General features: G+C 49.4%; 1 protein-coding gene across 2 annotated transcripts in view; it reads left to right on the top strand.

Annotated features, from left to right (window-relative positions):
• The first annotated feature begins 2,674 nt into the window (after positions 1 to 2,674).
• LOC139749084 (uncharacterized) overlaps positions 2,675 to 25,981 on the top strand; it is a 140,765-nt gene continuing 117,458 nt past the window's right edge. Inside the window, exon 1 of one of the 2 annotated variants that reach the window (XM_071662611.1) lies at positions 2,675 to 2,905. The gene's annotated coding sequence lies outside the window, so the exon portion shown is untranslated. The remainder of the gene's footprint in view (positions 2,906 to 25,981) is intronic. The other variant, XM_071662610.1, reaches the window with a different exon arrangement.

Below are 25,981 nucleotides of genomic sequence, written 5' to 3'. Positions count from 1 at the left end.
TCATCCGGGCGACCTAACGAACCGGAAGATACCTTACGCACCCCCTGACCTTGCAACCCACGCCCTCCCTGTCCTGAAACCCCCACGCCTTCCCTGTCCTGAGACCCCCACGCCTTCCCTGTCCTGGGACTTCCATGCTCTCCTTGGCCTTGGACTCCACGCCCTCCCTTGTCTTGGACCCCACGTCTTTCCTCCCTGTCCTGGGACCACGTCCCTCCCTGTCCTGGGACCACGTCCCTCCCTGCCCTGAGACCACGTCCCTCCCTGTCCTGGGACCACGTCCCTCCCTGCCCTGAGACCACGTCTTCCCTCCCTGCCCTGGGACCACGTGCCTCCCTGTCCTGGGACCACGTCCCTCCCTGCCCTGAGACCACGTCCCTCCCTGTCCTGGGACCACGTCCCTCCCTGCCCTGAGACCACGTCTTCCCTCCCTGCCCTGAGACCACGTCCCTCCCTGTCCTGGGACCACGTCCCTCCCTGCCCTGAGACCACGTCCCTCCCTGTCCTGGGACCACGTCCCTCCCTGCCCTGAGACCACGTCTTCCCTCCCTGCCCTGGGACCACGTGCCTCCCTGTCCTGGGACCACGTGCCTCCCTGCCCTGGGACCACGTCCCTCCCTGCCCTGGGACCACGTCCCTCCCTGCCCTGGGACCACGTGCCTCCCTGCCCTGGGACCACGTCCCTCCCTGCCCTGGGACCACGTGCCTCCCTGCCCCGGGACCACGTCCCTCCCTGCCCTGGGACCACGTGCCTGCCATGCCTTACGACCGTGACATCATTATTACCACTGCACATCCGTCCTGGGACTCACACACTTGTCCTAGGACCCACACACTTGTCCTGGAACCTACACACATTTGTCCCGGGACCCACACACACACACACACACTTGTCCTAGGACCCACCCACTTGTCCTGGGACCAAAACATACCTGTCCTGGGACCCACACACCCACACACACACACACACCCAACCTGGGACCCACATATTTGTCCTGGTATGAAACCCTGTGTGTGTGTGTGTGTGTGTGTGTGTGTGTGTGTGTGTGTGTGTGTGTATGTGTGTGTGTGCGCGCGCGCGTTACGGAGAGAGAGAGTTTGACACAGTATTGACCCGTCTCTTAAGCTCGGGCACTCAGAAGACATACGAGTGAAGATAGTCCACAGATTTTTCCCTCCAGATGTATATTGACTTGGCGGTCACCAGCAGCTGAGGAGGGGCGGCCCTGTGTTGATAAGAGAGAGAGAGAGAGAGAGAGAGAGAGAGAGAGAGAGAGAGAGAGAGAGAGAGAGAGAGAGAGAGAGACTAAAATATGCGCTGGTGATGTGCAATATTTTAAAATGTGACCAAAGATATTTGGACGACAGGTTTCTACATTCTTACACCAACATCACCCATTCCTATCTACCTATTATTGACCTAAGTGAACCATCTAATCTAACATATTGGTAACCTAACCTAACCTAACCATCTAATCTAATATAATGGTAACCTAACCTAACCTAACCTAACCTAACCTAACCTAACCATCTAATCTAATATAATGGTAACCTAACCTAACCTAACCTAACCTAACCTAACCTAACCTGACCTTGTGAAGGAGATGGGGTGTGACGGTGATGGGGAAGGGGGTTAAAGGGGCCAGTATTGCCAGGACTGCTTAATCAGACCCAAAACCCACATCATATATGTAAAACAATATATATATATATATATATATATATATATATATATATATATATATATATATATATATATATATATATATATTGATTTTGCTCATTTTATGATGGTGTCATACCATTTCCTGGTCTTCGTCGCTCATTTGTGGTGTCTGAAATAACCCTCGTAACAGATGAAACCACCAGTTTGATTGTTAAAAGCGAGTTGATGACTAAATGACATGTTGATAATACTCTCAGGTCATGTATACCATGATCAAGTATGTATACCTTCACTGTCAGGTGATGTATACCATGTTCAAGTGTGTATACCTACACTGGTTGAGTTATATCTGTGATAAAACTATAAAAAACAAAGTCAACAGTTCCTCCCAGATTGTGGGGGTCGTAGTGAACCTGTGGTAATGTTCTTGTTCAATCTCAAGCAACAGATAAGAACAAGACGTAACAATCTTCGGCATTATGTCAAATATAAGTACAATAATATTCTCACAACCATGCACAAACGGTTGGTTCTTCCTTGTTCTGTAAACCTAACGCAACACTTGCTACGTATATCCGGCTGCTGATCGTGATGTTATTTCTAAAAATAAGCGATTAAATCTGGCGTACGATTCCGAAACAATAGAATTAGGGAAAAAAATATCTTCACGAAAAGGAGGATTCTGCGCCCGCGTACGACAGTGTCGGCTGGCGAGCGTGTCATCCTGCACATTGACGCCGCTGCCCAGCACTCGCTGCCAGACGCATAAACCCTCCCACTTTTTTTTTTTCCCCATCTCTCGTGGCACTTCCTGAACATGTCTTATTCTCGAAATAGAACTTTAAACTGAAGATCATGCCATAGATTAGTTTGCTCTCTTGCTAATTTGAAGGTGTAGATTGACGTACATGCATAGATGTTAGCGTAATGATCAGAGATGGGAATCGGTTGTGTGAGTTGCCAGGGTTGTGACGTCACAGTGGCATGAGCGTTACCAACATGATGTTTGGCTCTGGCCGAAGTGGCCTGCCAGTGCGACGCCACGGGTGACGCGGGACGGGTGACGGAGTGCGTGTGTCCGGGACCAGAGTCTTTCCTACTGGCAATGAATCGGTTGATGTGGTAAACTGTTTTTGTTCTCTTGCGATCCTTCGCCGAAAGACTTATGACGGAAGTGTCATTTGAGTAGACTTGGACGTACATTTGGAATTACTAGTGTCTTACAAGGATATTATATAGGTAAGTCAGTCTAAACACTAAATCGACGTGTCTTTTTAAATGTATTGTGAAGTAGAGGAACCCCGTATGATGAACTTTCTTCGCAATTGTCTCATTTAAGACTAATAACATGCGAACGACTTCAATGCGACATACGATAGTGATCCAAGGGTTAGGTTAACAACCATTTCATGTTAAACTACCATTAGTTAGTTTTATTTTCTACCTTTTCTATGTATTAGATATGCAATGAGGGCGATTATAGGTTTCTGGTGTGTGTGTGTGAGGATATGGTTCGCTGACGCCAAAGATATGGGGGGGGCACAGGACACGTGTTGTCATGAATGTTCAGGACGCGTTGTGCTAGGTGCTCAGGACACGTGTTGTCACGTGTGCACAGGAACACATATTGTCATACACATGCACAGGACATATCCTGTTGTGTTAGGTGCTCAGGACACGTGTCACGTGTGCACAAATATTGTAGTATACACAGAACAAAGGTTATATGTGTACAGGGTTCGTGTCATATGTGCACAGGACACATGTCATGTGTGGATAGAACAAGTTTTGTCATGTGTGCACAGAACATATTACATGTCCATAGGGCGCGTGTTGTCATGTGTGCAATACATATATTTACATGTGTGCACAGTGCGTGTGGCGTCATGCGTGCACAGAACGCGTGTTTTCGTATGTGCACAGGACACAATGTATGCACAGACGAGTGCTGTACTGTGTCTTCAGGATCAGTGTTGTGCTGTGTGCTCAGGATGGGTGCTGTGCTGTGTGCTCAGGATGGGTGCTGTGCTGTGTGCTCAGGATGGGTGCTGTGCTGTGTGCTCAGTATAGGTGCTGTGCTGTGTGCTCAGTATAGGTGCTGTGCTGTGTGCTCAGGACCGATGCTGTGCTGTGTACTCAGTACGGGTGCTGTGCTGTGTCCTCAGGACGGGTGTTGTGCTCTCTGCTCAGTACGGGTACTGTGCTGTGTGCTCAGGACAGGTGCTGTGCTGTGTGCTCAGGACAGGTGCTGTGCTGTGTGCTCAGGACAGGTGCTGTGCTGTGTGCTCAGGACGGGTGCTGTGATGTGTGCTTAGGACCGATGCTGTGCTGTGTGCTCAGGACGGGTGCTGTGCTGTGTGCTCAGGACGGGTGCTGTGCTGTGTGCTCAGGACGGGTGCTGTGCTGTGTGCTCAGGACGGGTGCTGTGCTGTGTGCTCAGGACGGGTGCTGTGCTGTGTGCTCAGGACGGGTGCTGTGCTGTGTGCTCAGGACCGATGATGTGCTCTGTGCTCAGAACGGGTGTTGTGCTCTGTGCTCAGAACGGGTGTTGTGATCTGTGCTCAGTACGGGTTCTGTGCTGTGTGCTCAGTACGGGTTCTGTGCTGTGTGCTCAGTACGGGTTCTGTGCTGTGTGCTCAGTACGGGTTCTGTGCTGTGAGCTCAGGACCGATGCTGTGCTGCGTGCTCAGGACAGGTGCTGTGTGCTCAGGACCGATGCTGAGCTGTGTGCTCAGGACGGGTGTTGTGCTGTGTGCTCAGGACGGGTGCTGTGCTGTGTGCTCAGGACGGGTGCTGTGATGTGTGCTCAGGACGGGTGCTGTGATGTGTGCTCAGGACGGGTGCTGTGATGTGTGCTCAGGACGGGTGCTGTGATGTGTGCTCAGGACGGGTGCTGTGCTGTGTGCTCAGGACGGGTGCTGTGCTGTGTGCTCAGGACCGATGCTGTGCTGTGTGCTCAGGTCAGGTGCTGTGCTGTGTGCTGAGGACCGGTGCTGTGCTGTGTGCTCAGGACGGTTGCTGTGCTGTGTGCTCAGTACGGGTGCTGTGCTGTGTGCTCAGGACGGTTGCTGTGCTGTGTGCTCAGGACGGTTGCTGTGCTGTGTGCTCAGGACGGTTGCTGTGCTGTGTGCTCAGGACGGTTGCTGTGCTGTGTGCTCAGGACGGTTGCTGTGCTGTGTGCTCAGTACGGGTGCTGTGCTGTGTGCTCAGTACGGGTGCTGTGCTGTGTGCTCAGGACGGTTGCTGTGCTGTGTGCTCAGGACGGGTGCTGTGCTGTGTGCTCAGGACGGGTGCTGTGCTGTGTGCTCAGGACGGGTGCTGTGCTGTGTGCTCAGGACGGATGATGTGTCCTCAAAACGGGTGTTTTGCTTTGTGCTCAGGACAGGTGCTGTGATATATAGTGAAGGTGGGTGCTGTGTCATGTGCTCAGGACCAGTGCTGTGCTTTGTGCTTAGGACGGGTGCTGTGCTGTGGTCTGTGTTGGCTGCTCACCATCACTCTTGGTTGTGACCGTCTGGTCTGGTGTGGTCTGTGTGGGTGACGTCACACTGGGGTTTCATGAACAAGTGTTTCTTTCATCCTTTTAAGAACAAGTTTCTTGATACCGCTTTATGTTCTCCATATGTTCTATCTTACGTATTTCGAAGAACTGTTCACTGTCTGTGTCATCTGTGTGTTCCGGGAGGGGAGTTTGATGCTCGTGTTGCCCCGTCTCTTGTCTATATATACCATGTATGTACTCATAGGTGTTAACACACACACACACACACACACACACACACATCAGCCTAAGCCAGGTACCCATCTGTTGATCGGTCCCACCTGGAAGGACGAACACCTGGGGTGTCTGCGAGCCGATTTCGCGCCCAAGATTCGAATTTAGATGGCCCGCGCGTGAATCATGGTCAGCAATAATGATCATTGCACCACTTTTTATTTATTTTTTTTTTTTGGAATGTTATATGAATTAGCGGGTGGAATTGTGGGTTTATGTGAACTGGTGATTGTGTTTTCCATGGGGAGGGGGGGGGGGGTGTTCACAGGTGGTATTTTATGCTTGTGTGGCTGTATGTATGGTGGTGGGTTTGTGTGGCTGTATGTATGGTGGTGGGTTTGTGCAGTCCTTTTGCCCTGATTTTGTGTGACTGGAGGGGTGGCAAGGTGGGTTTGAGTTTCTCTGAGTGTGGTTTCACTTGCTTACCAAATGGCGTCCTAGCTACGTCTCTTTGTTCTGTATCAGCTGACTGTTAAATTTCTTTCATGTATCTCCCCTGATGATGTCATTATTACGCGAAATTGCGCTTGGGAACTTACCGTGTTTCATGTCCCCGTGGACTGGTAGGAACATATTTCATGTGTGGCGGGGTGGCGACGACGATGGATGAAGGCAGCAGGTATGGATATGTACACGTGTATATATGTATATGTCTGTGTATGTATATGTATACGTTGAAATGTATAGGTATGTGTATGTGCATGTGTGGACGTTTATGTATATTAATGTGTATGTGGGTGGGTTGGCCACATACACATGTATGTTGGGAACGCTAACCGCTCCCAACTAACATACAAAAGGTCCTGGGTTCGAATCCCTGCTGTTGGAGGGCATAGTGTGTTCTATGAAAGTACGTGCTCACATGTACTTTATTCGTGTGTGTGTGTGTGTGTGTGTGTGTGTGTGTGTGTGTATCAGGAATGAATACAGGACGACAAGGGACATATGTCAATAAGTATTATAATTCATGCGAGTCTTACTTGAGGTTCACTTGCTGAAGTTTCGAACCAAGGTTCCCCAGAATCACTTGTTTGTTTACCTCAGTAACGTCCAGCAGGTGTGTGATGACGTGTCCAGGTGTGCGTCAGAAATACTGTAACGTCATCAGATCAGAAATACTGTGACGTCATCAGACATAAACTGCGGATAGGGAAGTTCAGATTTTAAATGTTGATTCCTTGTTTTAAAATACGACTTGGTCTATATAAACTTCGAGCTGCCTTGAAAGGATCTTGAATATATGGTCATAATATCAACGCCTCGAACACGACTCCACCACTGAGGACGACCCTTGGGCATGATGACCTGGCCTTTGACCTGACCTCGGGTAACCATACATATCTCATGGTTATACCGTCGCCATCGTGGTCAAGAGGCTCGGCCAGGGAGGCTGCCACAGCTGGGCCTCGTCTGTGTCGTAATGTTGTGTGGTGGAGCGGCCGACCGACTCTCCACTGGTCATATGATACTGGCCCGGTAGTGCGTGAGGTCTGGTGGTCTTAGTGCGCATGAGGGAGGTTAGAAGACCACTTTAGGTGCCTCCTATGTCTCGCATATGGTGACTGACGCAGTTAGAAACCCTCCCCTCCTGTATAAACACCTTCGGAAAACAGAAGAAGAAGCAACGTGAGGATTTGGCGATGGTGTTTGAATTGGTGCTATTGGAACCTGGGTGAGAAAAAAAATGGGAGCGATATGTGGTATGGCTGACGAGGAGAACCTGGATGATCCGTGTTTGGATGGAGCAAAGCTGTAGGGGAAGGAGGTAGAATGACACGAGAGTGATCCCGGGTAAAGTCTGGGGTTTGTGAAAAGGGCTGAGCGAAGGAGTGGTTGAGACTTTTGATGAAATTGGAGTTGTGGGACGGTGTTAAAGAGTGTAGGGGGACGATTTGATATGGGTGAGGATGAAAGTTGCCTACGACGAGTGGATGATATTTCATGTTGATGCACCTGGTGCTGTGAGGAGTGAAGAGTGCATTCTGGGAAGAGGAACTCGAGTGTATCCATGTGTTCATGCAAGGGTTCGAATCTTGGTGCTGGGGATCTGAAAGCAGGAGGAAATAATATGTCAACTGAAGATAAAACTAGGACAGGCTTTGGGTCCTGGTGTATATGAAAATGGGATCAAGTTGGTCGGGGTTTGTGCTGAGGTAAGAACTGGGATCACGAATCCAATGTTTTACGAAAGGCCATATTTATATGTGGATGACTGAGGTCTGGGGTCATCGGACATCACTGTATTGTGTGTTAATCAACGGGCATGCACAGGAGAGGTTGTTGGATGTGACTGTGCTGAAGGCGGCGACAGGTGGAATGTCTTATCCTTTCTTGGTGGGTTGAGGAAAAGAGGAAATAACACGTGTGTGGAAGATGTTGTGTAAGGAAGGGAACTACGGACGGTGGGCAGTGAGACCAGGAGAGAAAGCGTGGAAGAAGGTCTGAGGATGAAGGTAAATGAAGGTGGAGGGCGTGAGGCAGCAGATATGATGTTGACGCAAGAGAAAGGCTAGTGAGTGATTGAATGATGACGTTGAATCATTATGAACAGAGAAAAGTCAGTTGCATAAACTGCAGAAGGAGTTCAAGTGATAAGAAGGCTACAAGAGAAAGCGGCAGGGGATTAGAATACTAGGACAAGAATTGAAAGCGAGGACATATGAGAGATGGGCTGAGAGACTGTCAATGAACTTTATAGAGAGTAAGAAAGTTTTTTGGATGGTAAATAACATGAGGATAACGGGAGAACAAATAGGGGAGACACTAGGAGGAATGGATGGAAAAATGATAATAGGCAAAGACGTGAAGGAGAGATAGTGAGTAGTAAAAAGACCACTGGACGTGTTAGATAATTGGTGGCGAACATGGCGTGCTTGGGACGAAGTGAGGCGGTCATGGCGAGGGGTATGGTGGAAAGAGAGGAAGTTGTGAAAGCCTTGCGTAAGATGAAGTGTGGAAAAGCGGCTGGAGTGGACGGGCTTGCAGTTGAGTTTCTCATGAAAGAGGCAGAGATTTTGTTAACTGGTTAGTTAGGATATTCAGCGTACATATGTCTTAAGGTGAGGTGCCTCGGTATTGGAAGAGTGTCTGTATAGTGCCACTGCTTAAAGGCAATGGACACAAAGTGAACATTCGATTTACAGCGGTATAAGGTGTAGGGGAGTGTGATGACTGAGACGTAGAGGAAACAATGTGGTTTTAGGAGTGGTAGGGGATGTGTGGATCAGATGTTTGCTGTGAGGACCTTGTGTGAGAAGCACTTGGAGAAGGATTTATTTTTTTGGTATATATGGATCAGGAGAAAGCTTTCATGATTGGGTTGACAGAGATGCCCTGTGGAAGGTCTTACAATTATGGTGTGCTAGAGAAGCTGTTAGAAGCAGTGGGGAGTATCTGTGAATCTAGCAGTAAGGAGTGTGTCTGTGTAGAGAGCAGGTGGTGTGTGCGGGATATGGACGACAAGTATGGGAGACCAAACCATATGCAAGAAGTGATGGTCTTCGCGGGATATGAAGTTATCGTGCACCTGAGGTTATCGTACAGGAAGGAATAAAGTTATTGTACGGGAGAGGTTATCGTATGTAAGCGTTAACATACGCGGTCGATAAGGTCGTCTTTGTCAAGTCCTGTTGTTATGATGGGAATCGGATGGTTCTCCTGCGCAAGATATCAGTTCCAAAGGGAATTTCTCCGATGTTATATAAGGTCTGGCGCCTCTCTTATGCTTTCTGTTTGGCTGACTCATCACTTGTCGCTTCCCGTCAGGACACAAGTGTCAGTTGAGCAACTCGCCTCTCCGCCGTAAACACTTGCCCGACTCTCATTTGACTATATGATCGAGCGGTCAGGTGATGTCTGGCTATACGTGGTTGCCCTGTACTCTCATAATCTATCAAACATCCATCTAAATTTCTTTTAATACAATTTTCGTTTGTCTTTGTGTCATACTTGCTGGATTTTGCTGCGAATCAACATTGGATCCGGTGTAGAGGCATGTGTTCTCCAATATCTGACTCTCATAGAAATCCACACCGGGGCAGCCCTTATGATCATAGCGTCACCGACCGTGGAAAATGACAAGTGTTTTGCACTTACGTTGGAACACCAACAGCTGACCAGTTGTCCGCAGCGGTCGTGTGTGGAGAGAGAGAGAGAGAGAGAGAGAGAGAGAGAGAGAGAGAGAGAGAGAGAGAGAGAGAGAGAGAGAGGAGCCATTATGTCGTCGGTCTAGATGGCTGGGTACTGTAGTGACCAGGAAGTGTGTGTGTGTGTGTGTGTGTGTGTGTGTGTGGAGGGTAGGAGGATGAGCAGCTGTGGTGGTACCTGGCGGGAGGCCCGGGCGAGGCCACGCGACCTAGCGGCAGGAGGGTCTGTCCCAGGCACCAGCCAGGGACGGGACCAAAACTGACCGGTGGACCACAAGGTGTGACCAGTGGACCACAAGGTGTGACCAGTGGACCACAAGGTGTGACCAGCGGACCACAAGGTGTGACCAGCGGAAAGAATGGGTCACATAGGAAGAGGAAAGAGATTACAAAATGCGTGTTACAGGGAGAGTTTACGATCATGTTGACCCATATCATGACCATGTGTATACATAGGTATGCCTTGCTTATACATACGTATGTCTTGTGTATACATAGGTATGCCATGTGTATACATAGGTATGCCATGTGTATACATAGGTATGCCATGTGTATACATAGGTATGCCATGTGTATACATAGGTATGCCATGCGTATACATAGGTATGCCTTGTGTATACATAGGTATGCCATGTGTATACATAGGTATGCCTTGTGTATACATAGGTATGCCTTGTGTATACATAGGTATGCCTTGTGTATACATAGGTATGCCTTGTGTATACATAGGTATGCCTTGTGTATACATAGGTATGCCTTGTGTATACATAGGTATGCCTTGTGTATACATAGGTATGCCATGTGTATACATAGGTATGCCATGTGTATACATAGGTATGCCTTGTGTATACATAGGTATGCCTTGTGTATACATAGGTATGCCTTGTGTATACATAGGTATGCCTTGTGTATACATACGTATGCCTGGTGTATACATACGTATGCCTGGTGTATACATACGTATGCCTGGTGTATACATACGCATGCCATGTCTTCAACTTACGTATATAAAAACGTACAAATGCGCTGCCCACTTTACGCTAGGTACCAGTTCCTTGTCCAGTGCAGGATGACCAGGTGAGCCGCTTTCATACAGTAACCTCTCCCGTACTGCAACCTGGGCCGGTGACACACACACACACACACACACACACACACACACGACCAACTGGTACCCAAACACACACATACCACATCCTCATTTCCCCCCACATCACCCAGCGCCACCATCATTTTTCTCTCACTTTCTACCTGAAGACTTTGTCTCCGTCCTTCACCACACTGCAGCCACATCGTGACCCTCCGTCCCTCACCATCCTGCAGTGTGTGAGGCCTGGCGCCCAGGGGCCTGACGCCCAGACTCGCCGTGTGATTTACCCGATCCTACCTTTTCTCTCTTCTTGAACCTCCGGTTGAAAAAGAAGTGAATGATGAAGGAATCTACAACAACAAAATTCATGGGTTGTTCATGATGAGAGAATCGGTGTTCATCAGTTTGTTGTGATATATCGAACTCACTACAGTATGTGTTCGTACAGTGCTCTGCATTAGGGAGAAAAGACATAAGTCAAGGAATGTTTGTGTAGAACACCTGACAACCACCCTCACCCTGAGCACCTGACAACCACCCTCACCCTGAGCACCGGACAACCACTCTCACCCTGAGCACCTGACAACCACCCTCACCCTGAGCACCGGACAACCACTCTCACCCTGAGCACCTGACAACCACCCTCACCCTGAGCACCTGACAACCACCCTCACCCTGAGCACCTGACAACCACCCTCACCCTGAGCACCGGACAACCACCCTCACCCTGAGCACCGGACAACCACCCTCACCCTGAGCACCGGACAACCACCCTCACCCTGAGCACCGGACAACCACCCTCACCCTGAGCACCGGACAACCACCCTCACCCTGAGCACCTGACAACCACCCTCACCCTGAGCACCGGACAACCACCCTCACCCTGAGCACCGGACAACCACCCTCACCCTGAGCACATGACAGCCACCCTCACCCTGAGCACATGACAACCACCCTCACCCTGAGCACCTGACAACCACCCTCACCCTGAGCACATGACAGCCACCCTCACCGTGTCTTAACATAGTAGGCCAGGTGTGTGGTGGGACTGGTGAGTGACCATGCTCAGAGGATTGCTGAACACTTGGTTGGTGAAGATCAAGGTGAGGGTAGGGAGGGAAGAACGTGTGGAGTATAAATGTTTGACTTACGTTTGGGAATAAGTTCTGTGGGAGAGAGAGAGAAAGGTATGTTGCATTGTTGGAATTAGAAAACGTACATGACTGAGGGAATAGGAAACGATTTTGATAGGAAGTCGTGACCCTGTGGTATGTGTGAAAGACTCGTGGTTACTGCTGATAGTCTCGTAATGTATGTAACGCCGATGTGATCATGAATAATGGGGCTAGTGAGTGGTGTGAGATAGTTGCGGGAGAACCTCAAGGTTATGTGACGTTACCGTAATTATCAGACGTGTTATGGATGAAGCATTCAGCATGTGGGCTGGAACTGTGGTGAGGTGATGTCTCGCTGAACAATTGTGGAACCGACTGTTAGCTACTGTACCACAGCCGCGTACAGATGATGCCTTGTGTTGGGCGAGTCAGATGAAGAGGTGGATAGAATGTGTGGCCGCTTGGATGGTGATGTATGGAGCAAGGAGGATCTTCAGAATGAATTCTGTGTGAGGGAAAATGTTCCTAGGAATAAACTAGATCTAGGTTTCCCGCCCACTGTAGAGCACCAGTTTGGACGGGGGAGAATTATGAGCCGTAGATGAGGTCTGGTTCTAGGAAGCAGTAGTGATCGAGTCATAATGGTTGTAGGTATGCTGTGGGTGGTTGTAGGTGTGCTGAGGGTGGTTGTAGGTGTGCTAAGGGTGGTTGTAGGTGTGCTGAGGGTGGTTGTAGGTGTGCTGTGGGTGGTTGTAGGTGTGCTAAGGGTGGTTGTAGGTGTGCTGTGGGTGGTTGTAGGTGTGCTGTGGGTGGTTGTAGGTGTGCTGAGGGTGGTTGTAGGTGTGCTGAGGGTGGTTGTAGGTGTGCTAAGGGTGGTTGTAGGTGTGCTGAGGGTGGTTGTAGGTGTGCTGTGGGTGGTTGTAGGTGTGCTAAGGGTGGTTGTAGGTGTGCTGAGGGTGGTTGTAGGTGTGCTGAGGGTGATTGTAGGTGTGCTGTGGGTGGTTGTAGGTGTGCTGAGGGTGGTTGTAGGTGTGCTGAGGGTGGTTGTAGGTGTGCTGAGGGTGGTTGTAGGTGTGCTAAGGGTGGTTGTAGGTGTGCTGCGGGTGGTTGTAGGTGTGCTGCGGGTGGTTGTAGGTGTGCTGCGGGTGGTTGTAGGTGTGCTGAGGGTGGTTGTAGGTGTGCTGAGGGTGATTGTAGGTGTGCTGAGGGTGGTTGTAGGTGTGCTGAGGGTGGTTGTAGGTGTGCTAAGGGTGGTTGTAGGTGTGCTGTGGGTGGTTGTAGGTGTGCTGAGGGTGGTTGTAGGTGTGCTGAGGGTGGTTGTAGGTGTGCTAAGGGTGGTTGTAGGTGTGCTGAGGGTGGTTGTAGGTGTGCTGAGGGTGGTTGTAGGTGTGCTAAGGGTGGTTGTAGGTGTGCTGAGGGTGGTTGTAGGTGTGCTGAGGGTGATTGTAGGTGTGCTGAGGGTGGTTGTAGGTGTGCTGAGGGTGGTTGTAGGTGTGCTGAGGGTGGTTGTAGGTGTGCTGTGGGTGGTTGTAGGTGTGCTGAGGGTGGTTGTAGGTGTGCTGAGGGTGGTTGTAGGTGTGCTGAGGGTGGTTGTAGGTGTGCTGTGGGTGGTTGTAGGTGTGCTGAGGGTGGTTGTAGGTGTGCTGAGGGTGGTTGTAGGTGTGCTGTGGGTGGTTGTAGGTGTGCTGAGGGTGGTTGTAGGTGTGCTGAGGGTGGTTGTAGGTGTGCTGTGGGTGGTTGTAGGTGTGCTGAGGGTGGTTGTAGGTGTGCTGTGGGTGGTTGTAGGTGTGCTGTGGGTGGTTGTAGGTGTGCTGAGGGTGGTTGTAGGTGTGCTGAGGGTGGTTGTAGGTGTGCCGTGGGTGGTTGTAGGTGTGCCGTGGGTGGTTGTAGGTGTGCTGAGGGTCACCCAAGGTGGTAGTATTGGAGGAGAACGTGAAACTCTGGTGAGGGAGAGACGTTGTGTAGACTGGGCAAGTGTGCATGACGAAGTGCTTCTTCCACCTCTCATATATGGATGTGAAAGCCAAGTCTGCATCTCAGGAGAAGTAGGGAGGATAAAAGTAGAGATGCGTAACTTATATGTTTAAGGTGGGATCAGTGAGGAATAATGAGAGTGAGAAGTATATATGATGTAAATAAATCGGTACAAGAAAGCAGTATTCTAAAGTCTTTTTAAATGTTCTGGTCATGTGAAGTGTGGCAGGTGATGGTTTGGTCAGGATGATGTATGATGAAGTTAATAAAGAAGTAGACAGATCCACTAAATGAATGATAAGAAGTAGACAGATCCACTAAATGAATAATAAGAACAAGTAGACAGATCCTGTGAATGAATGATAAGAAGAAGTAGACAGATCCTGTAAATGAATGATAAGAAGTAGACAGATCCACTGAATGAATAATAAGAAGTAGACAGATCCTGTGAATGAATGAGAAGAAGTAGACAGCTCCACTGAATGAATGAGAAGAAGAAGTAGACAGCTCCACTGAATGAATGAGAAGAAGAAGTAGACAGCTCCACTGAATGAATGAGAAGAAGAAGTAGACAGCTCCACTGAATGAATGAGAAGAAGTAGACAGCTCCACTGAATGAATGAGAAGAAGAAGTAGACAGCTCCACTGAATGAATGAGAAGAAGTAGAGAGATCCACCGAATGAATGAGAAGAAGAAGTAGACAGATCCACCGAATGAATGAGAAGAAGAAGTAGACAGATCCACTGAATGAATGAGAAGTAGACAGCTCCACTGAATGAATGATAAGAAGAAGTAGACAGCTCCACTGAATGAATGATAAGAAGAAGTAGACAGCTCCACTGAATGAATGATAAGAAGAAGTAGACAGATCCACTGAATGAAATGATAAGAAGAAGTAGACAGATCCACTGAATGAATGATAAGAAGTAGACAGATCCACTGAATGAATAATAAGAACAAGTAGACAGATCCTGTGAATGAATGATAAGAAGAAGTAGACATCCACTGAATGAATGAGAAGAAGTAGACAGATCCACTGAATGAATGATAAGAAGAAGTAGACAGATCCACTGAATGAATGATAAGAAGAAGTAGACAGATCCACTGAATGAATGATAAGAAGAAGTAGACAGATCCACTGAATGAATGATAAGAAGAAGTAGACAGATCCACTGAATGAATGAGAAGAAGAAGTAGACAGACCCACTGAATGAATGAGAAGAAGAAGTAGACAGATCCACTGAATGAATGATAAGAAGAAGTAGACAGCTCCACTGAATGAATGATAAGAAGAAGTAGACAGCTCCACTGAATGAATGAGAAGAAGTAGACAGCGCCACTGAATGAATGAGAAGAAGTAGGCAGCTCCACTGAATGAATGAGAAGAAGTAGACAGCTCCACTGAATGAAATGATAAGAAGTAGATAGATCCACTGAATGAATGAGAAGAAGAAGTAGACAGCTCCACTGAATGAAATGATAAGAAGTAGACAGATCCACTGAATGAAATGGTTAGGGGACTCTGGCTTCACGTAACCAGTCAACTTGTGGAAATATTGAATATGCATGAAGAGTTTATATACACCATGCATGTCCATAATCATAGTGAATGATTCACTGAATTAACTGTCAAGTAAAGCTGAAAATAGACAGAAAAATATGTTCGGTACAAGCAGTAAGACAGAAAAATATGTTCGTTATAAGCAGTAAGACAGGAAAAATGACTTTGGGAAGAATGAGAGTTGAGTAGAAATGTTCTGGAGTTCAGTTCGAGCTGGTCCAAGTGTTGACGAGGAATGGACACACGATGGCTGGACGATCTAATGATGATGGTATTGGCTCATTCACTCCCACCAGGACTGTCGTAAGTGACACAGAGAACATGGTGGGCTGACCAACCTGAGGGGGAGGGAAGACTGAGGTCTGGTGAGGCAGGAGGAGGAGGTGGGTCGTGGCTGGCAGCATGGCTGACGTGTACGACCATCATCCAAGTGTGGTTGATGATCCGCTAGTTGTGGAGGCTGCTGTGTGTATGTGGAGGTTGCTGTGTGTATGTGGAGGTTGCTGTGTGTATGTGGAGGTTGCTGTGTGTATGTGGAGGTTGCTGTGTATGTGGAAGCTGCTGTGTGTATGTGGAAGCTGCTGTGTGTATGTGGAAGCTGCTGTGTGTATGTGGAGGTTGCTGTGTATGTGGAAGCTGCTGTGTGTATGTGGAAGCTGCTGTGTGTATGTGGAAGCTGCTGTGTGTATGTGGAAGCTGCTGTGTGTATGTGGAGGCTGCTGTGTGTATGTGGAGGTTGCTGTGTGTATGTGGAGGCTGCTGTGTGTATGTGGAGGCTGCTGTGTGTATTTGGAGGTTGCTGTGTGTATTTGGAGGTTGCTGTGTGTATTTGGAGGTTGCTGTGTGTATTTGGAGGTTGCTGTGTGTATTTGGAGGTTGCTGTGTGTATGTGGAGGTTGCTGTGTGTATGTGGAGGTTGCTGTGTGTATGTGGAGGCTGCTGTGTGTATGTGGAGGCTGCTGTGTGTATGTGGAGGCTGCTGTGTATGTGGAGGTTGCTTTGTGTATGTGGAGGCTGCTGTGTATGTGGAGGCTGCTGTGTATATGTGGAGGTTGCTGTGTATATGTGGAGGTTGCTGTGTGTATGTGGAGGCTGCTGTGTGTATGTGGAGGTTGCTGTGTGTATGTGGAGGTTGCTGTGTGTATGTGGAGGTTGCTGTGTGTATGTGGAGGTTGCTGTGTGTATGTGGAGGTTGCTGTGTGTATGTGGAGGTTGCTGTGTGTATGTGGAGGTTGCTGTGTGTATGTGGAGGCTGCTGTGTGTATGTGGAGGCTGGTGTGTGTATGTGGAGGCTGCTGTGTGTATGTGGAGGCTGGTGTGTGTATGTGGAGGCTGGTGTGTGTATGTGGAGGCTGGTGTGTGTATGTGGAGGCTGGTGTGTGTATGTGGAGGCTGGTGTGTGTATGTGGAGGCTGGTGTGTGTATGTGGAGGCTGGTGTGTGTATGTGGAGGCTGCTGTGTGTATGTGGAGGCTGCTGTGTGTATGTGGAGGCTGCTGTGTGTATGTGGAGGCTGCTGTGTATGTGGAGGTTGCAGTGTATGTGGAGGCTGCTGCGTGTATGTGGAGGCTGCTGCGTGTATGTGGAGGCTGCTGCGTGTATGTGGAGGCTGCTGTGTGTATGTGGAGGCTGCTGCGTGTATGTTGAGGCTGCTGTGTATGTTGAGGCTGCTGTGTATGTTGAGGCTGCTGTGTGTATGTTGAGGCTGCTGTGTGTATGTGGAGGCTGCTTTGTGTATGTGGAGGCTGCTGTGTATGTGGAGGTTGCTGTGTGTATGTGGAGGCTGCTGTGTGTATGTGGAGGCTGCTGTGTGTATGTGGAGGCTGCTGTGTATATGTGGAGGCTGCTGTGTGTATGTGGAGGCTGCTGTGTGTATGTGGAGGCTGCTGTGTGTATGTGGAGGCTGCTTTGTGTATGTGGAGGCTGCTGTGTGTATGTGGAGGCTGCTGTGTGTATGTGGAGGCTGCTGTGTGTATGTGGAGGCTGCTGTGTGTATGTTGAGGCTGCTGTGTGTATGTAGAGGCAACTGTGTATGTGGAGGCAACTGTGTATGTGGAGGTTGCTGTGTATGTGGAGGTTGCTGTGTATGTGGAGGCTGCTGTGTATGTGGAGGCTGCTGTGTGTATGTGGAGGCTGCTTTGTGTATGTGGAGGCTGCTGTGTGTATGTGGAGGCTGCTGTGTGTATGTGGAGGCTGCTGTGTGTATGTGGAGGCTGCTGTGTGTATGTTGAGGCTGCTGTGTGTATGTAGAGGCAACTGTGTATGTAGAGGCAACTGTGTATGTGGAGGTTGCTGTGTATGTGGAGGTTGCTGTGTATGTGGAGGCTGCTGTGTATGTGGAGGGAAATGTAAGTGAGATGGCTGCTGTCAGCCATGTTATCCATAGCAGATTTGGTTGACTTGTTTCCCCTGGAACTAATATGTCCAACCAGGCATCACTGACAAGCATGACGAATCAGACGTCCCATCTTTGTGTCCCATGGGATGCTGCAGGTGTGGGACCATAAGGCAGGGATCGTCCCAGGGGAGCCCACAGCCTGACCACGATCACTGGGGAAGTGCACAAGGTTGGGAAAGGCACTTCCTTCCGGCCAGCGCTGATGGCCCTGTTCATGATCATGTTGACTGTGGTAAATGAGGTCATTATGCTACCATATTACTCACGATCTATTAAGCTTGTAATAAATGTTTAATATAATATATGTTTAAGCTGAGACAAACAAAGCTTTCATAGAGTAAGCTGGGTGGGGGGTATAGGGTGATGACAGTGGGTCGTAAGACACTGGTAGACTGTGGGCTTGTGGACTAGCAGTGGGGACGCGTGTGGTGTTGAGCAGTCAGGTGAGGCACTGTGGAGGGAAGCACTGGTGGCGGAGGCACTGTGGAGGGAAGCACTGGTGGCGCAGGCACTGTGGAGGGAAGCACTGGTGGCGCAGGCACTGTGGAGGGAAGCACTGGTGGCGGAGGCACTGTGGAGGGAAGCACTGGTGGCGCAGGCACTGTGGAGGGAAGCACTGGTGGTGGAGGCACTGTGGAGGGAAGCACTGGTGGCTGGGCTGAGGGATGTGGTTGGCTCAGGCCAGAACTTGGGTCAGTCAGTGGGTGTAGCGGAGCCTGTGTATACCGTCTGGTGTGTGTGTGTGTGTCTGTGTCTTATGTGCGTGCCTGTATACATATGATCATTCATGTGTCGCCACCTCAGTATGTATCCTTGTTGAAGTCTGCATGCAACAAGCGATGTATCCTCGCCTCGTATTTTGTTACTCGTTGGTCAGGGTTGATTTTTCGTGTGTGGCACAATGATGGCTAATGTATCGTGCGCTGCCTGCTGGCCGTGCTGTGTCCGGGGGCACAGACGACGACACAGAGCGCCCAACACGTCCACCTGGGGACTGGCCCTCCAGTGACTGTGTTACATTACGTGTGAGACAGTGAGAGAAGTGTTAAGATGGTCTGGGCAACACAATGGATGATTGGTCAGTTTGCATGGTACACAGTGGTCAGGAGGGAGGTGTTGCACGGGTGGAGGTGTGTGTGTGTGTAGTGGAGGAGCGGACCGTGGGCGCGGTGTGGTGTGGTGTGGGGTTCCTGGCGTGTGTGGAGGGCGTGTTGCTCGCGTAGATTTGTTGCCTCATGTATATATACCTCCAGCAGACTGGGTGTGTGGGTAATGACCGACATGTAATGACCTCCGTACTGTGGGGGGGAGAAAGTTCTAAACTGGTGTTGACCCGTATCATAAGCTTGTCTATGGCCATCGTGTCTTTACTCCTACATATGTATGCACACACACACACACACACACACACACACACACACACACACACATCAGGTTAAACCAGATATTCATTAATCGACCAGACCAGAGAGGAAGAGCAACACGTGGGTTGGATGTGAGCCGACTTTTACACCCAGGATTCATATCCATGTAGGTTCGACTCCAAGCTGTCCCGTGCTGACTCGTGGTCAGAAACACTAACCACACTACATCACGGAGACCCGTGTGTGTGTGTGTGTGTGTGTGTTTCAGAAAGTGGTTGGCTTGGTTAAGCTTAGAAATGTTCATTGTTTATTTCGCCTCACTTGTCCCCCTCCTCTCCCACACTACCAGAGACATTAGCTTCTTCCCATGCTAGTGGTACCCCCTTCCTCCCCCTGCTAGTGGTACCCCCTTCCTCCCCCTGCTAGTGGTACCCCTTCCTCCCCCTGCCAGTAGTACCCCCTTCCTCCCCCTGCCATTGGTACCCCTTCCTCCCCCTGCCAGTGGTACCCCCTTCCTCCCCCTGCCAGTGGTACGCCCTTCCTCCCCCTGCCAGTGGTACCTCCTTCCTCCCCCTGCTAGTGGTACCCCCTTCCTCCCCCTGCTAGTGGTACCCCCTTCCTCCCCCTGCCAGTGGTGCCCCCTTCCTCCCCCTGCCAGTGGTACCCCCTTCCTCCCCCTGCCAGTGGTACGCCCTTCCTCCCCCTGCCAGTGGTACCCCTTCCTCCCCCTGCCAGTGGTACCCCCTTCCTCCCCCTGCCAGTGGTACCCCCTTCCTCCCCCTGCCAGTGGTACCCCCTTCCTCCCCCTGCCAGTAGTACCCCTTCCTCCCCCTGCCAGTAGTACCCCTTCCTCCCCCTGCCAGTGGTACCCCCTTCCTCCCCCTGCCAGTGGTACCCCCTTCCTCCCCCTGCCAGTGGTACCCCCTTCCTCCCCCTGCCAGTGGTACCCCCTTCCTCCCCCTGCCAGTGGTACCCCCTTCCTCCCCCTGCCAGTGGTACCCCCTTCCTCCCCCTGCCAGTGGTACCCCCTTCCTCCCCCTGCTAGTGGTACCCCCTTCCTCCCCCTGCTAGTGGTACCCCTTCCTCCCCCTGCCAGTAGTACCCCCTTCCTCCCCCTGCCATTGGTACCCCTTCCTCCCCCTGCCAGTGGTACCCCCTTCCTCCCCCTGCCAGTGGTACCCCCTTCCTCCCCCTGCCAGTGGTACCCCTTCCTCCCCCTGCCAGTAGTACCCCTTCCTCCCCCTGCCAATGGTACCCCTTCCTTACCCTGCCAGTAGTACCCCTTCCTCCCCCTGCCAATGGTAGGCCCTTCCTCCCCCTGCTAGTGGTACCCCCTTCCTCCCCCTGCCAGTGTTAGTCCCTTCCTCCCCCTGCCAGTGGTACCCCTTCCTTACCCTGCCAGTAGTACCCCTTCCTTACCCTGCCAGTAGTACCCCTTCCTCCCCCTGCCAGTAGTACCCCTTCCTCCCCCTGCCAGTGGTCACCACCTGTCGTCCTTTCCCTTCTCTCGCCTCCCTCCATCCCCCTGTGGTACCCTCGTCATCCCCCCACCATGTACTCCTCTCCTGCCCTCGTGTCCCCCACCCCTGTGGTACCCCTCTCCCCCGTGGTCCCCCTGCCCCATTCTCTCTCTCTCTCTCTCTCTCTCTCTCTCTCTCTCTCTCTCTCTCTCTCTCTCTCTCTCTCTCTCTCTCCCTGCTACCCTCATAGTGGGAGGGGGGGTAGCAGGATGGGGTGGAGGGGGGGCGGTGGCCACCACCGGTGAAAGTAACTAAGGGTGTCGCCGGTGAGGTGGAGGGGGAGGTTAGGCCACTGTCCAGCTGCTGGTCGTTGCTAACCCCCTACCCCAACCCCCCCTTCTCTCTCTCTCTCTCTCTCTCTCTCTCTCTCTCTCTCTCTCTCGGCCTATCTCCCTGTCAGTCAATTAATCAATCTATCTATCTATCTGTCTGTGTATCTATCTATCTATCTATCCACTTCACATCTATCTATCTATCTATCTATCCACTTCACATCTATCTATCTATCTATCTATCCACTTCGCCCAGTCTCCCTCCTCCTCCACCGTCTCACACAGTCATCTTCCTCCACACGTCACTTCTCCTCATCCCTCCCTCCCTCCCTCCACCCTCCCCTCCCCCCCTCCTGTCCTCCACACATCACATCTCTGTACCTCTCCCTAATCACCCCCCCCCCCCCGGGGGGGGGCAGACGAGGAGGGAGGGGGAGTGTGTGTGGTTGGCAACAATGCTGTGCCTCGCTCCTCGCCAGACAGCGTTGCCAGTCGTGTTGTTTTGTCATCTCTCGTAATGGTCCAGTGACACACTGCCTGCACTGTGGGTTATCATCCTCTTGTGTACACGTGCACAGTGTACTACACTCGTGACGCCCACCTGTTATCGCTGTTATATATACATAAACCTTTCTGAAGGTGGGAGGGGGGGGTGCTATTTCATGTGTGGCGGGGTGGCGACGGGAATGGATGAAGGTAGATAGCATGAATATGTACATGTGTATATATGTATATGTCTATATATGTATATGTTGAAATGTATAAGTATGTATATATATATGTATATATATATATGTATATATATATATATATATATATATATATATATATATATATATATATATATATATATACAAAGGTAGTGTTATTTATCTGCTCTTGACTGTGTTGTCTCCGCTGGAGCTGGTCTGTGTGGGTGAGGAACCGCGTCCTCACGTCCCTCCATACACTCCACTTGTGTAACCTGTGACCCCGCGCTCTCAACTCTCGTGGCATCAGAGAGTGGGTCTCTGATGACGCTGTTATCAAGACCTCTTAGGAATATATATATATATATATATATATATATATATATATATATATATATATATATATATATATATATATAGAGAGAGAGAGAGAGAGAGAGAGAGAGAGAGAGAGAGAGAGTACGCGAGATGGCCTTGATTAGGGCTTTAATTGGCCGTGTTGTCTCGCTTAACATTACTCACAGTTCATCCCACACAGGCAGGTCTGGCGCCGTTCTTGATGTATTCCTTTGGACGCTTTCCAGCGATTTTCTGCTGTTCCTCAAGTAAGAACAGACTATGGCGTTATAATCCACCTTGACAAGTTAGGTGTCATGTCGAGTGGTACGTCCGTCTGGCAGCACAGCTCTCCTTACTTATGTAAATCTACTGAAAATCTCGTTTATGCTTGGTTGTGGAGGAAGTCCTGCTCACAATCTCGTGCAAAAGTTTTGTAGGTTGATTGTAGGTCTTTTGTCTCGAAGAAGGAGAGTTTGTATGATGTAGAGATGATGTCTGGTGTTTGTGATGTACTCGGGTATTAGTGATGAGTGTATCATTTGTTGGCTTGTTAGTTTAGTCCCAAGTTGGTTTCCCAGGTACGAGTTTGGGTGTACTAAGTTGGAGATGCGTCGTAATACGTCTAGAGAGGATGGTGGTAATGGCTACATTATAGGAGGGAGGAGTTTACCACCTGCATGTTGGCGTGGGAATTCATAATGTATGGCGGAGCCTCGAAGGGATTCTAGCTCCAGTTAAGGTGTCTTACTGGTCGTGACGAGACTCAGTGTGGTTATAGGTGATTACAAGTTGGAGTCTGTTGTTAGGTTGGAGATGATCATACGAGGGTTTGTCTTCTGTTTGAGGGTCCCATGTCTTCTGTTTCGTAAGCTTGTGACATCTGGCTACAACAGAAGATCTTGTGTGCTACCCATGTGGAGGTGTTGGCAGCCGTGCAAGTATTAATGTGGTTCCTGAGAAGGACGCCATCAGCTTGGGTATACCTCTGTGTCGGACGACCTGATCTTGACGAGGGTCTGTCTGCTTCAGGCGTTGGGTGTCGCTATTAAGATATGACCTCAGTTAGAAGATGTGGTAAAGGCTCGATGTAGGAAAGGTTTGCTGACGATAGTCTTGTGTACCTGAGGACATTCGTCGTTTGTGGAATTAAGACGACGTTTACCATCAGTTGGCTAAATAAAGACAAAAGTAATGTGTTGCAGGAAATGCCGTCAACAGAAAAGGCCTAGGAAAGAGATATGATTATTGCAAGAAATGTCAAGACTGATTTAGTGTCTGTTTGATCCTCGAGATGGACAAGATTGTCTTCGTGTGTATGTGTGTGTGTGACCATCCTGTAGGTGTTGTCCACGTACCGTTGGCTGGTCGAAGAGGAGGGTAATGATGATTGTTGTCATCAAGGTGGCACACGCATGTACTGGTGAAAGTTGGTCCCAAATGATTACCCAGTGGTGCACGGTCTTGCTGGAGGGACGGAGATCCTTCGATGTGTGGGAACGGAGGTTGGTTAGTGCGGGCAGGGAGGAGGTTCTCCATAACGGTGCAAGGAAATGTTGGGCGCTGGTAACTCTAGATGACTGTAAACAGAGACATTGATTAAAAAGGCTTCCCACATCTAACACTGTGTCGTGCCCTGTGGGTCTTGTAGAAGGCAGGATTTGCAGACTCTGTCTTGAGAAATGAAGATGAAGTCCGCCATTATGTGTTTCGTTCTAATTCTGCTGCGCTGTTTTACTGTACTGTATGTAGGGGTCGTTGACGTGTGATACAATGGGACGGAGAGGAGTAGCTAAGCTGGTGGGTCGTCACATGACCATGTATGTAAGCTGGGGTGTGTGGTGAGGCTTGTGATGGAGCCGTGCGATGGTTTCCCCCCTCAGATGCGGTGGCTGTTTACGTGAGCTTAATTACACTGGTTTGCAGATGTTCTGCAGTGTTGTGTGCCAGTCATTAATTTAGACTTAGTGGTAGTGGTGTTGTTAATGAAGTCCGGGTTGTTATTAGTGCGTTATTCGGTGCTCTGTGAACGCAACTGGCCACTGGAGAGCTGTAGTGTTGTCATGAGCCAACAGGGTCTGGTGTCATAGATAAAGTTCGCTGTCTTATATACTGTCAGATTTGTGTTGTATACGACAGTTTAGGTCAAGGCTGAGCAGCTGCTGCTGTTTTTTATGTTTGGCTGGAAGTGTGAGAGGTGTAGAAAGCCTCGCTTGAGGTCTGACGGGGCGATTTTATAGTTGTGGAGTTTGTTTAGAGTTTTGATGGTTTGGTTCTTCAACAACTCTTTAGAATTCTTCAAAATGTGAATTTGTCGATGACAGATCTCAGGACGGTGGTCGAGACCAAGCATCTATGAGTCAAGTTGGGACTAAAGATATGTGTTTGCTGCTTCAAGTCAGGAAGTTAATCTTCGTTTTTCTTCATCTCGCACCTCATCAGCTTCTTCCTGTAGTTGATTGTTAAGTCCCCATGGTGGCCTGCTGGTGTCTCTAAACGAACAGTAGTGTAAGTTATGCGCAGGACTCTTAAACATGTTTCATTTTACAGCCTGTTAGTAGTTCGTTATATTGACTGACTCTCTATGGGCTTGACCCCAAAGCACTCATTTTCTTACGAGGGTTTGTAGGAAACTTGAATAAAAGAATATTTATGGGATTTAACGTTTCGTTCCTCCATCATAGGAGCATATGCACGAGTAAGTCAGGTTGTGAGATGAGCAAACTTTAAGTGAGGGACGTGGGACGTGCAGGTAGGAGTGTGGGCAGCACGGCTGGTGGATAACTCTAGTCACTCCGTTGAAGATCTCGTCTCTGAGCGGTTGTTGAAGATGTATGATGTATATTCTTGTCTGATGTTTTGTAGACTTGATTGTAGATTATTTATCTCGAATAACGAGACCTCTGTGGTGTGGAGACTGACTGGCATTCACGTGGACGACATCTGGAGAGTGGTCAAGAGCGGATAATCATATCCCTCTCAAGGATACTTCGAGAACTAATTCAGTCTTGATATTTGTTTATTAACTGAACTGCCGCAATCCCAGTCATTTCCTTGACGTTTTCGATGAAGTTAGTTCCGGTCAATACACGAATTCTGTCTATGAAAATGACATAAAGAAAGCTCACTGATCCTGAACGCTGGCTTACGTCCTCAGACATACCTTGATAGCTTCATCGAAGTCTTCCTCCGTCGAGCTGACAAGACATCCTCCCGCTCACAACAACAGCCGGTGCCTACAGGAGACATCCTCCCGCTGGGACATATCTCACAACAGCCGGTGCCTACAGGAGGCCATCATCAACACCTGATCCCGCAACACACAAGGACAACACCAGGATTGCCTCTTCCTGAAGAACAAACCTAAAGACACAACACACAAGATCCTCTGTTGTGACCAGAGGTCCATAGGTCCTCAGCTTACATTACAGAATTGATGAAAGAGATTCGGAAGTATCTTCTGTAACAGTAATAAGTACACCACCCAACGATCAACTGCTGACAAGACAACAAATGGTACATCCATCATTAATACCCAAGTACATGACAAACACCAGACATCATCACCACATCACACAAGTTCTCCCTTCTTCGGGACAAACGAGACACGATCAACTTGCAAAACTTTGGACAAGATCGCAAACCACATCTCGTCAACAACTAACCAGAGACGAGATCTTCTGTGGCCTGACGCAGCGTTCACCAGCCGTGATCCCCACACTGCTGCTGCTTCTGTAGCCACATGTCTCGCCCAGACTGGCCTGCTCGCCCCCTCATCCTGACTTATTCCTGAAGGTTCTCGCATGATAGAAGAGCAACACGTCGACAACTCTCACGGAGGAGATCTTGTATATGATAGCCTCCCAGTGGACATTTACCAGAAATTAAGAGCTTTAGACGCAAGCTATGGATAGCTAAAGAAAATTTCTGCCACGTTACTCAACGAAACATGTCTAAAATAAGAAATGCTCTGCTGTCTATCTTACTGTTTATATAGATATCGCTGAAGAATGTGTGGAGATGAGTGTGTTTCAAAGTATAGTAGTCCCAGCGAATATCATATGGATGCGAGGCAT

This window comes from Panulirus ornatus, chromosome 6, assembly GCF_036320965.1.
Source record: "Panulirus ornatus isolate Po-2019 chromosome 6, ASM3632096v1, whole genome shotgun sequence".
NCBI classification, from domain to species: domain Eukaryota; kingdom Metazoa; phylum Arthropoda; class Malacostraca; order Decapoda; family Palinuridae; genus Panulirus; species Panulirus ornatus.
Note: the sequence above shows the minus strand (reverse complement) of the source record. Positions and strands in the feature narration are given on the sequence as shown.